The following is a 9965-nucleotide window of genomic DNA, read 5'->3' as shown; positions in this document are numbered from 1 at the left end:
AAAAAAAAAAATTCATGAAAACCTGTGACGCTTTTGGAACAGAAATCTAGAAATCAGTGTAACGCTCAGGTGGTTAAATGACCCCAATGTATTTTGCTACATTTGTGGTGAATATTCTCAGCAGAAACATTACAGAATTTGTGAAACAAGCATATCTTGCATATTTTGGCAATCAACTGGGGAACCAAGAAAAGTATTGGTATGCAAATACCCATATGGTATGCAAAACTTGTGAAGAGTGTCTACGTCAGTGGAAAACTGGAAAGACTGAAATTTGGTGTACCTATAGTATGGTCAGGGCCAACAAATTATCATAATGATTGTTATTTTTGTGCTGTGAATGTAAAAGGTTTCAACTGTTACAGGAAAAACAAGTGGGAGTACCCGGATTTGAAATCAGCAGGATGACTTCTACCACATGGTGCCGATGTTCCCATAGCAGTGTTCAGTACACTCCCTGTTATTCCTGTATCCCACATGGAGGATATACAGGGTTTGGAGTGTAATCCAGGAGTTAGCAGTGGAAGTGAATATGAAGGAAGTGTTTCATCAAACCAGCAGTTCTCCCAAGAAAAGCTCAATGATTTAATATGTGACATACTTAGGGGTATGTATCTGGGAGTTCTTCCTGTCAAGCAATTGGCCAGCCTCTGTTGAGCTGGAGTAGGTCTGACTTTACTAAAACAGTCAAGCTCAGTTCTGGAAGACTCCCTAGACCTTCTTCCTAGGGACGGGGTGTACTTTTCCCTTTCCTCATCTGATGGAAAGTTGTCCTTGTTTTGGGGATGATTCTTTATGAACAGGTCTAGATCTTTCTGGAGAGGCCCTATAGCAAAATATATCACCTTTCTGTGTAAATATGCTGTTGAGTGGAATTCTTTAAGACCTAAGAGTTTGTGGGATGCCCTTAGACTTTGAATCCCACCCAGAAACAACTAGCCAAGGAGTTTTAGGAGTTCTTGAGAGTTTTCATTTTCCACCTACTGTTGTCTACCCTTCTACAAAAGGACAGTAAAGGGCCGAAACAGTGTTCATGCATGCACCTTAACCTCTTCACCTCACCACAAAGTTTAATAAACCTGGGAGGGAGTACCTCGTACCTGTGTGAGGCCCCTCTAGGCACAGGCACTAAAGAGCTCGAATTTTAGAATGTGTGAAAAGTCATATATTTGAGATTCTCTGCTGCCTAATGGTCCCACATGACTCCCTCACTTAAACGAGTTAACCCCCCCCCCCCCTTTTTTTCTTTTCCTGTTGCTCCTACTTTGAAAAAGTTATTTAAATTCATGTAATACTTTACCAGTATATGTTTTGTCAAACATTGTTATTGGTCTTTCATATGCCGTAAAGTTTGTTTGTGTTATACTCTTTGTCTGGTGTGCCATTTGCAATCCCATGGCAGTTTCCACAAGTTCCATTATCCTCCTAAGAATTCTGTTCCTGGAAGTTGGAACATATTTCTGGTTTTCCCGGCAGAGATATATTTAGATAACCTTGCATGCCTTACCTGCTGGAGAACTCTAGGAGACATCCTTATGATAACCAATATCAGGGAGTCATTACAAGGCTTCACCTTCCTGTTCTGTAAGTTCTTCATTCTTGTAAACTAAAGAAAATGAACTGTTTACAGAACAGGAAGGTGAAAGTTTTATAATGACTTAAACATGCCCTGAATTGGAAATTTGTATAGCCCTTTCATTGATGTAGGTACATTTTCATTCATGCTGAAAAAGAGCTGTAAACCTAAAACAAGGGTTGTGTTTTCTGTCAAAAGACCCATACACAACACACCTCCTTTGTGTGTCTACAATAACTAAATCTTTGTATTTTTGAACAAACATTTTGTTTACCTTTGCCCTTATTCAGACTAATTTATGTAATATCATTCTAACTAACATAGTCCAAAAATTGTCAAGACAATAATAGCAATTTTGAAAAGGTATTGAAACAAATACACTAAATTAAACAAAGGTAAGGTTTGTGTGGAGAGCATTCTGCAAGAAATAAAGGAAATAAAATAAATAAGTGAAAGAGACCATCTATGTCAAATTGAATCAACCATCTCTGAAAAGCGGTGGGATGCTTTGATACCATCTGTATTCCACCTATAATGGCAATTTAAAATCTCTACCTCTCTCTTTGTGAATGTTTTACACCTTCAGCCCATGTAATTCCCATTATAGCATATATACAGTCTTCCTAATAACAAGGATGGGATTGTGTTAATTTTACAGATCCCATTCATGGACAATCAACATTTCCATTGTCAAGTTGCATGGTGATTAGATTAAGGTGTTTATGGTGTTTGGAGAGAGATGCTGGGGTATTTTCTACACTGTATATAGCCGATTGGATTGGCATTACAAAAACAGGTCTAGTCAAGTCTAACCACTACTAGACGTAAGAAATAAATACCTGCAGAAGAAGAAATCTAAATAGCAAAACATGGTAACCTTTGTTATAAGAAGCATCATTCTCAATTAATTTGTACAGTAACAGGTTCTAATGAAAGAACCTTCCTACTAATACTTTCTTCCTGCTCTATTGATCTGAGCCAATGGTAAATACCCAGTGCTTCTGGATATGAGAATGTAACCTCCTTCCAAAATCGATATGCTCATGTGTAAGTGTCCAGTTTGGAGACCTAAACAATGGTCAGTTGAAAATTTACATTTGTTATATCCAACACTACCCAGAGCTTATAGAAGGTTAGACTTCCTGGCTGTCACAGATCTTCTACAACTGTGGGGTAGACCCTCTGTGCAATCTGCACGTTTGGTGGAGGTATGAGCTGAGGTGCAGAGTCTAAGGAACCGCCCCACATTCTCCAGAGCACCCTGCAAGGAGTGATGGACTTTGCTGAGGACGGCGCCCAGGTTGTGGCCCTTCAAACACACCCGTGCAGACAGCAGCTGACTGCAGATAGAACCAAAGCGTAGAACCAAATCGGCGTCGAACAATCAAAGTCAGAACAAGCCAGAGTCAGAACCAGGATATCAGCACTTGGAAACAGATACAAGCTGGAGCCTCAGGTAAATGCACCTATTGTAAAGGCAAGGAGTGTCAGTGTGAGCAGAGCTTATATAGTGAGGCTAACAGGCAAGCTGTCTGGGGACTTGATGAGCAGGTGTAGATAAATCAGCTAGAATGTTTCGATGATGCTTCAAACTCCAGAGTCTGGACAGAGCACTTAGAAACAAGGTAAGGGAACCAACTGCTGCTGATCTGACATATGTCAAGTGAACAACAAGTACCAGATTAGCTGTACTGCTGATCTGTAAAACTGGCTCAAAGAAGGGCCAAAAAAAGGCAAATTGACAAAATCTTTTATTTATTTCATTACTATTCTTATACAGTATATTAATCATTTACACACATTGTAGGTTACTTGTCCCAAGAAAATTCTCTTTGTATAAACTTATGTATATTTCAAAGAGAGAAAGCAATAGCAAAAAAAAAACACAAACACAGAAGTTTCTGCATCAGACGTATATCTCCTGGCCTTTACCTCTCTATTTCATATTTCTAGCAAAGTAATAAAAAATTGTGTAATAATAGCCTAAATAGTGGTTTAATTTTATTTGATCAAGGAGACAGATTGTGACCCACTATTAAGCCAAGGTGCTTTGTTGGAGGACCAGAAGGACAGAGCTGACTGAGAGTAGGAGGCTTTCATGACTCATGGGCTGGCTCATGCCATATTTCCTTAAGCCAGCCATACAACTCCATTGATGCTACTGGCTGCAGCACTCTTATCTTATGTACACATGTACAATAATTGTTTATTGATTAACGACTGCTTGATGCATGAACATGTGTGACCATTGTTCTGCTCTATGGAGAGGGGAGTGGGAGAATGATGAAGCATCCCGCTGCGCTCTCTCCCCTTCTCTTCCATTCTGATCGTTTGTTTTCCATCTTCCGTGGATCCTCCAGGACAGTAGTTCAGACGATGGACGACGAGCGCTGTACACACGGAAGATTTCGTCCAATTTGGGGTCTGAGACGATTATCGGATGAGAACAATTGCATGTGTGTACCTAGCCTTGGACTGGCAATCATGGCTCCAGAGGCTATTTGCCAGTCCCAGATTCTGTCTTATCCTTGCCTGTAAGTAGCTGAATTTCTGAAATTCATTGTCATGTTGTGGTGTGCAGGAAGTCAGACTTGTTAAAAGTTTTCAAAGTTTGTGTGAATGGCTGTCCGTGCATGATAAACCTTTAGGGAGCTCTAAGTAAAACTTGTATTATTTTTAAGCTACTACATTTTGCTGATATTTGACACAATCTCCCAAGCTTCTTCTCCTAAAGCACTGATATGACTGAAAACAATTTCTGAAATACAGACTCTCGGAAAACACTTCACCTGTTTATAATTAGGGAAATCCAACTAGGGAATTGATTTGACAGTTATACTTTCAGTAGTCATAGCTTTTTAGGATGACACAGAAGTCAGGAGCAAAAAAAAAAACTAAAAAAAATTTAATTTCTTTTAAAAAAGGGCAGTTAGAAAAAAGGGTTAAACCCCCGTCAGTTTAGTTTTTGTTGCCTATGTCTCCGTGGCGAGATATATTTTTGCTTTCTGTAGTGGAGACACAATAAAATGTAAGAAATATCTTCAAAGGAATTCCCCTCCTATGCAGTTATTGCTGGAACATGAGTCCCCATTGAGAGATTTCACTTTCACCTTTTGTGCTAGTCACATTTATAAAATGTTTGGAACTTCCATCATTTCCATTCTCATTGAAAGTGGTCACCAGGACTGAGGATGTGAGGCAGGAACAGACAGAAAATAGAATCTAATAGGGGTACTAACTCTTCCACAATCTATAAAAAATTAAATTTATTTGGCTAGAGAATCACTAAAAAAATTAGTAGCTGCTTTTAATATCAAGTGATTCTTTCCTCAAGTGCCTTAAAAAATCACAACAAAGACTGTAAAGTTTGCTTTCATTCAGTTTCTAACACACTGGAAATTTACGAGCCAGCAGCCTTCCAAAAGTTTGTTCTCATAGAAAAAATTCTAACACTTAGTGAATTTAAACAAAAATATATTTTTAATGCTTACAGACACTGGAATAAATGTTGGCATGCTGCACACAACAAGCATTGGAAGCTACAGCAGGAATCAAGAGCCCATATCATTTCCTTTTTCATGAACTATGATGATCATTTAGTCCTGTCCTCTTTGTGCTGTCCTATCTCTCCTCCTATTTACCGTATTTTTCGGACCATAAGACGCACTTTTTTTCCTCCTAAAGTGGGGGGAAAATCAGGGTGCGTCTTATGGTCCGAATGCAGAGGTACAGGGGCATATTTTTTTACTTACCTGTGTCCCCACCGGTCCCCGGCTGCGCCGATCTCTGCCTGTTCTGTGATCCAGCGTGTGGCACTTGTGCCCGCCCACGAAGGCGGCGCCGATTGATTTGATGAATGCTGATCGGCGCCGCCTTCATGGGCGGGCACAAGTGCGTCACGCTGGTTCTCAGGGGAACACAGGAGGAAAACAGACAGAGGCTGACAGCAGCCAGTGTCTGTGTTCCTCCTCTGTGTTCCCCTGTGTCCCAGCGTGCGGCACTTGTGCCCGCCCACGAAGGCGCCGATTGATTTGATGAATGCCAATCGGCGCCGCCTTCATGGGCGGGCACAAGTGCCCCACGCTGGATCTCAGGGGAACACAGGAGGAAAACAGACAGAGGCTGACAGCAGCCAGTGTCTGTGTTCCTCCTCTGTGTTCCCCTGTGTCCCAGCGTGCGGCACTTGTGCCCGCCCACGAAGGCGGCGCCGATTGATTTGATGTATGCCGATCGGCGCCGCCTTCATGGGCGGGCACAAGTGCCGCACGCTGGATCTCAGGGGAAATCAAATGAATTTTTTTTTTTCTTGTTTTCCCGTGCGGAAAACCTGGTGCGTCCTATAGTCCGGATCGTCTAATGGTCCGAAAAATACGGTAATCTCAGCTTTATGTGTGGGCATTTTCCAGGGTGGTCTGCATGCAGATGTAGTCCATCCAGGAATGCCTTTGTGCTGATACAGTGTATGAGAGGCAGTGCTGTGAGATAAGAAATATACTGTCCTTTGTGAAGCTTAGTGTTTATATCACGTGGACTTCTGCTGAACTGATGCTCAGACTGTGAGCTATGATACTACAAGGTTGTAACACCTGTGCCAATGATGTTCCTGCACAACCTCAGACAGAAAACAAAGGAGCTAGGCTTAGGCTATGTACACACGTGCAATAATTGTCGTTGGAAAGAATCTTTCATGATCCTTTCCAACGACTAACGACTGCACGATGCATGAATGAGTGCTGTACATACAGCACCATTCTGCTATATAGAGAGGGAAGGGGAGAACGATGGAGCGGCACCCTGCTACGCTCTATCTCCTTCACTTTCATTTCAATCGTTCTTCGTTCATTGTCTGTGGATCTGCCAAGACGGTCGTTCAGACAATGGACGACGAGCACTGTACACATGCAAGATTCTTGTCCGATATCGGCCCTGAGACGGTTATCAGACGAGAACCATTGGACGTGTGTGCCTAGCCTTGGTCATTTGATGTTCAGTTAGCAGTAACAGAGGAGAGCTGATAACAAAGGTTAAAACTGTTTGGGAATAACTCATCGTTTGCTCAACGTTATCACAGTTCAAGGTTAACACAAGTGATGGGGTTATAATTTCAGGAAATGGGCATGATAAAGGGCTGTCTGGACATTCTAATGCACAAATACTAGATTGTAAGCTCTTCGGGGCAGGGTCCTCTCCTCTTGTATCAGTGTCTGTATTATTCTGTCATTTGCAACCCCTATTTTCTATGTACAGTGCTGCGTAATATGTTGGCGCTATATAAATCCTGTTTAAATAATAATAATATTAACATGTCTGCAGAGTAGGTGAACCAGGTATAGAACATGAAATAAGCAAAATAATAGTGCTTGCCCCTTCTCAGAGTCCATATAACTGAAACAACTGACAACTGTAGGAAGTGCAGCTGTGAGAGTAGTAGAGACATCCATCTCTGTTTCTGATTTATCAGTGGTCACAGAGACTGGTAGAGATATTGGATATCCACTCTTGGTTCTCTTGAGAAAAATTTTCTGCAGTCCTCCAATGATGTGAATTTCAACAGTACAGGGTCGAGGAAATTAAAGAAGGACACTTAACAGGAAAGGAAGGTTTAAGAGTACGTTAAGGTGAATTCTTGAGTTCAGCTTTATTCATTTACTGTGCATAGTCTGGAAGCAGATTTACTTTAGATATAGAAAAGAGATAATAATACTAAATGACAAGAGTAAATTACACGCACTACACAAAATTCCATATAAAAATCTGAATGTGTTGATGTCATGCTGCTATAATGGGTATCTATCTATTATGAAGTCCCTTGTGTTTTCCCAAGATTATGGTTGTCTGCCCTCGATAGTTATACAGATGGAATGCGCTGAGCACACATTTTCCTTTTCACAATCACTTAGTGTGTGTAATCATTTGTAGAATTAGGGGAGCGTTAGGCAGATCTAATGGCTTCACAAGTTTTTATTTCCAGTGAATGCCAAAGATGTACTGTACTTGAAAGGAACATTTTCTAAATCTGTGCCTTTGTATATATCCCATGTGTCATTTAAGGCAAGATTTCTATGCCCAATTTTGAATAAATCTCTGAAAAAAAAAAACACATAACACTCTAAAAGTGTATGTGTCAATGTGAAGGCCCTGGAGATAATAATGTCATAATAAGTACACTGATCATGCTGTGTCATGTGACTTGTGATTGGCAAGGAGAAAATCATACTGAAGATGCTGGAGTAATAAAACCTTAACCCCAATCTGCCACATAATCCCAGGAGCTGCCACAGTGCATTCATAACATCAAACTCTGCAATTTAAAAAGAAGCATGCAAGTTTGTAAAGTTAGCCTACAGCCCTTAGAATTCCACGGACAGGGGTGTTTTTAGAGGTCTGCAGTTTTAAATCGTTCAGTCCACTTATCTCACAAACATGAGTATCTTTATCATATTTACCTGCTTAATACTGCAGCATTTAAATATAAGTTAATATCATTTAATTTTTAGTACTCTTGCAAAGCCCCACTATTGTCAATACAAGTACATTAATACATTTGTTCCACATATTAGTAATTTTGCAAAGACCCACTAATACATGTTAAACCTGCCAAAACAATTCACCGAATGCAAATTCTGGTGTAGGTTGGGCAACCATGCTGCACTGGTACTTAATATAGAGCAGAGTTGACACTCGTTCCTGCTTGCATGACACTAAAATAAAAATGTTGCAGAGAACATGACTATCAGAATTGTTACTTCTGATTTACCGTTCTGTGGCTTATCAATCAACACCTGGCAATGCCTAGTCCTTCCCATTGCTTTCTGATTGGCAACATTGTTTTTATTGCTGTTAGCATGCTCCTGTGTACTGCACTATCTGGGAGGAGTAGTATGTGAGACACACATGTAGGAGGATTTGGCTCAATCAGGGAGGGTAAAGGGAAGGTTTTTGTTTACTTCATAAAGTTTGTGCATCCAATTGTACCCAAATTTGATACATTAGACTGTTATACAGGGGTCTTTAATTGAGCTTTAAATGATAAATTTTATTTCAAAGAATTACCAAGAAGAACAATGCAAAAGTACAAAAGAAATAACAAAGTTGCCTATTTACATATAAAAGTTCAAAGAAAGTATACTAATCAATGCTTTACAGAGGTCCTCAAATTATGATAGCCTTCTAAAACAAGGCAAAGGATTTACCAAATCTTCCAAGTTTGGAGAGCCAATAAAATGGTATGGCTAATAAATAACCCAAAAAGTAAGAAAGTATAAAAGAAACCTATGCCTATACTACTGGGCAAGTCAGAAAAGTAAACAAAAGACAGGAAAGAACGAAAAGAACCATAGTCTAAAAAAAAAGGGACACAAGGGAAAAGAAGGATGAGCCGGTGAAGGGGAACAGGACGATCCTGTGGGGGACAAATCACCCCATAGGGCGAGGTTAAAATATATATTCAGTAAGGAGTAATCATAGTCTCTTGGGAAATAGTAGTCCATTCAGTGTGAGCCATTCTTTTCAAAGATCTTCATCTTATCCTGGAGTCTAGCCACCATGTTTTACGTTTCAAGTACCATACAACCTTAGGTTTAACTGGAGCCACAGAAGAAACTTTAATTGATAGTTTTATTTTTGTCCAACATTATGAACTGAATGTTAGTTACCAGCCCTTAGTTTAGGCAGGAGACAAGTCCAATACCATGGTAGAATTAAGCAAAACTAAACTCATATTTGTGCCCAAATTGTTAAAAACTTTTTTAGACAAGTTTTTTAGACAAAAGGAGATTTCTCTTTTGTCAAAAACAAGTTCTTGTTAGCAATTCTTAAAGCAGGACTTTAGTTTCCTTTGACACCACTCTAACAACTCAGCTTTGACTGGAAGATATTACAGCTAAATGACAGCACACATACCCATTTCTGAAGGGCGAGGCTGTACTGTTTTATCAACCCTGCAATGGAAATTTAGATTATCAAAATATTTATTCTATTCTTGATAAAATGTGTTATAGCCAGAGACCAATTCAAGTTTTAAAGATTCTCCTAATTCCAAACTGTAGATTTGAAAGGGTTACATGTAATTCTAAAACAGTCACTATTGAATTTGCATGGTGTACAGCAGGTGTTCCAGAACACAATACATGTGAACAATCAGTGTGTTGGGAAATCTTAAAATTTCAAAGGAACTGTTCTAGCAAAGTAGATTTGCAGGTAGCCATAGGAAAATTGGAGTATTTACTTGGTAAAAACAATAGGTGAATAACGCTCCTGTAGCCAACATGCTGAGAGCAATAGAGAAAGCACAAGTTATGTCATGTTACCTCCAGGATGTGAGAAGTTTTGCAATAATGTTTGATTTTTGTTACACATAGGCCATATACGTGGCATTTAGAGGGATCTG

The sequence above is a fragment of the Pyxicephalus adspersus genome, chromosome 3 (genome assembly GCF_032062135.1).
Source record: "Pyxicephalus adspersus chromosome 3, UCB_Pads_2.0, whole genome shotgun sequence".
NCBI classification, from domain to species: domain Eukaryota; kingdom Metazoa; phylum Chordata; class Amphibia; order Anura; family Pyxicephalidae; genus Pyxicephalus; species Pyxicephalus adspersus.
The sequence above is the reverse complement of the archived record's forward strand: the minus strand, read 5'-3'. Positions refer to the sequence as shown.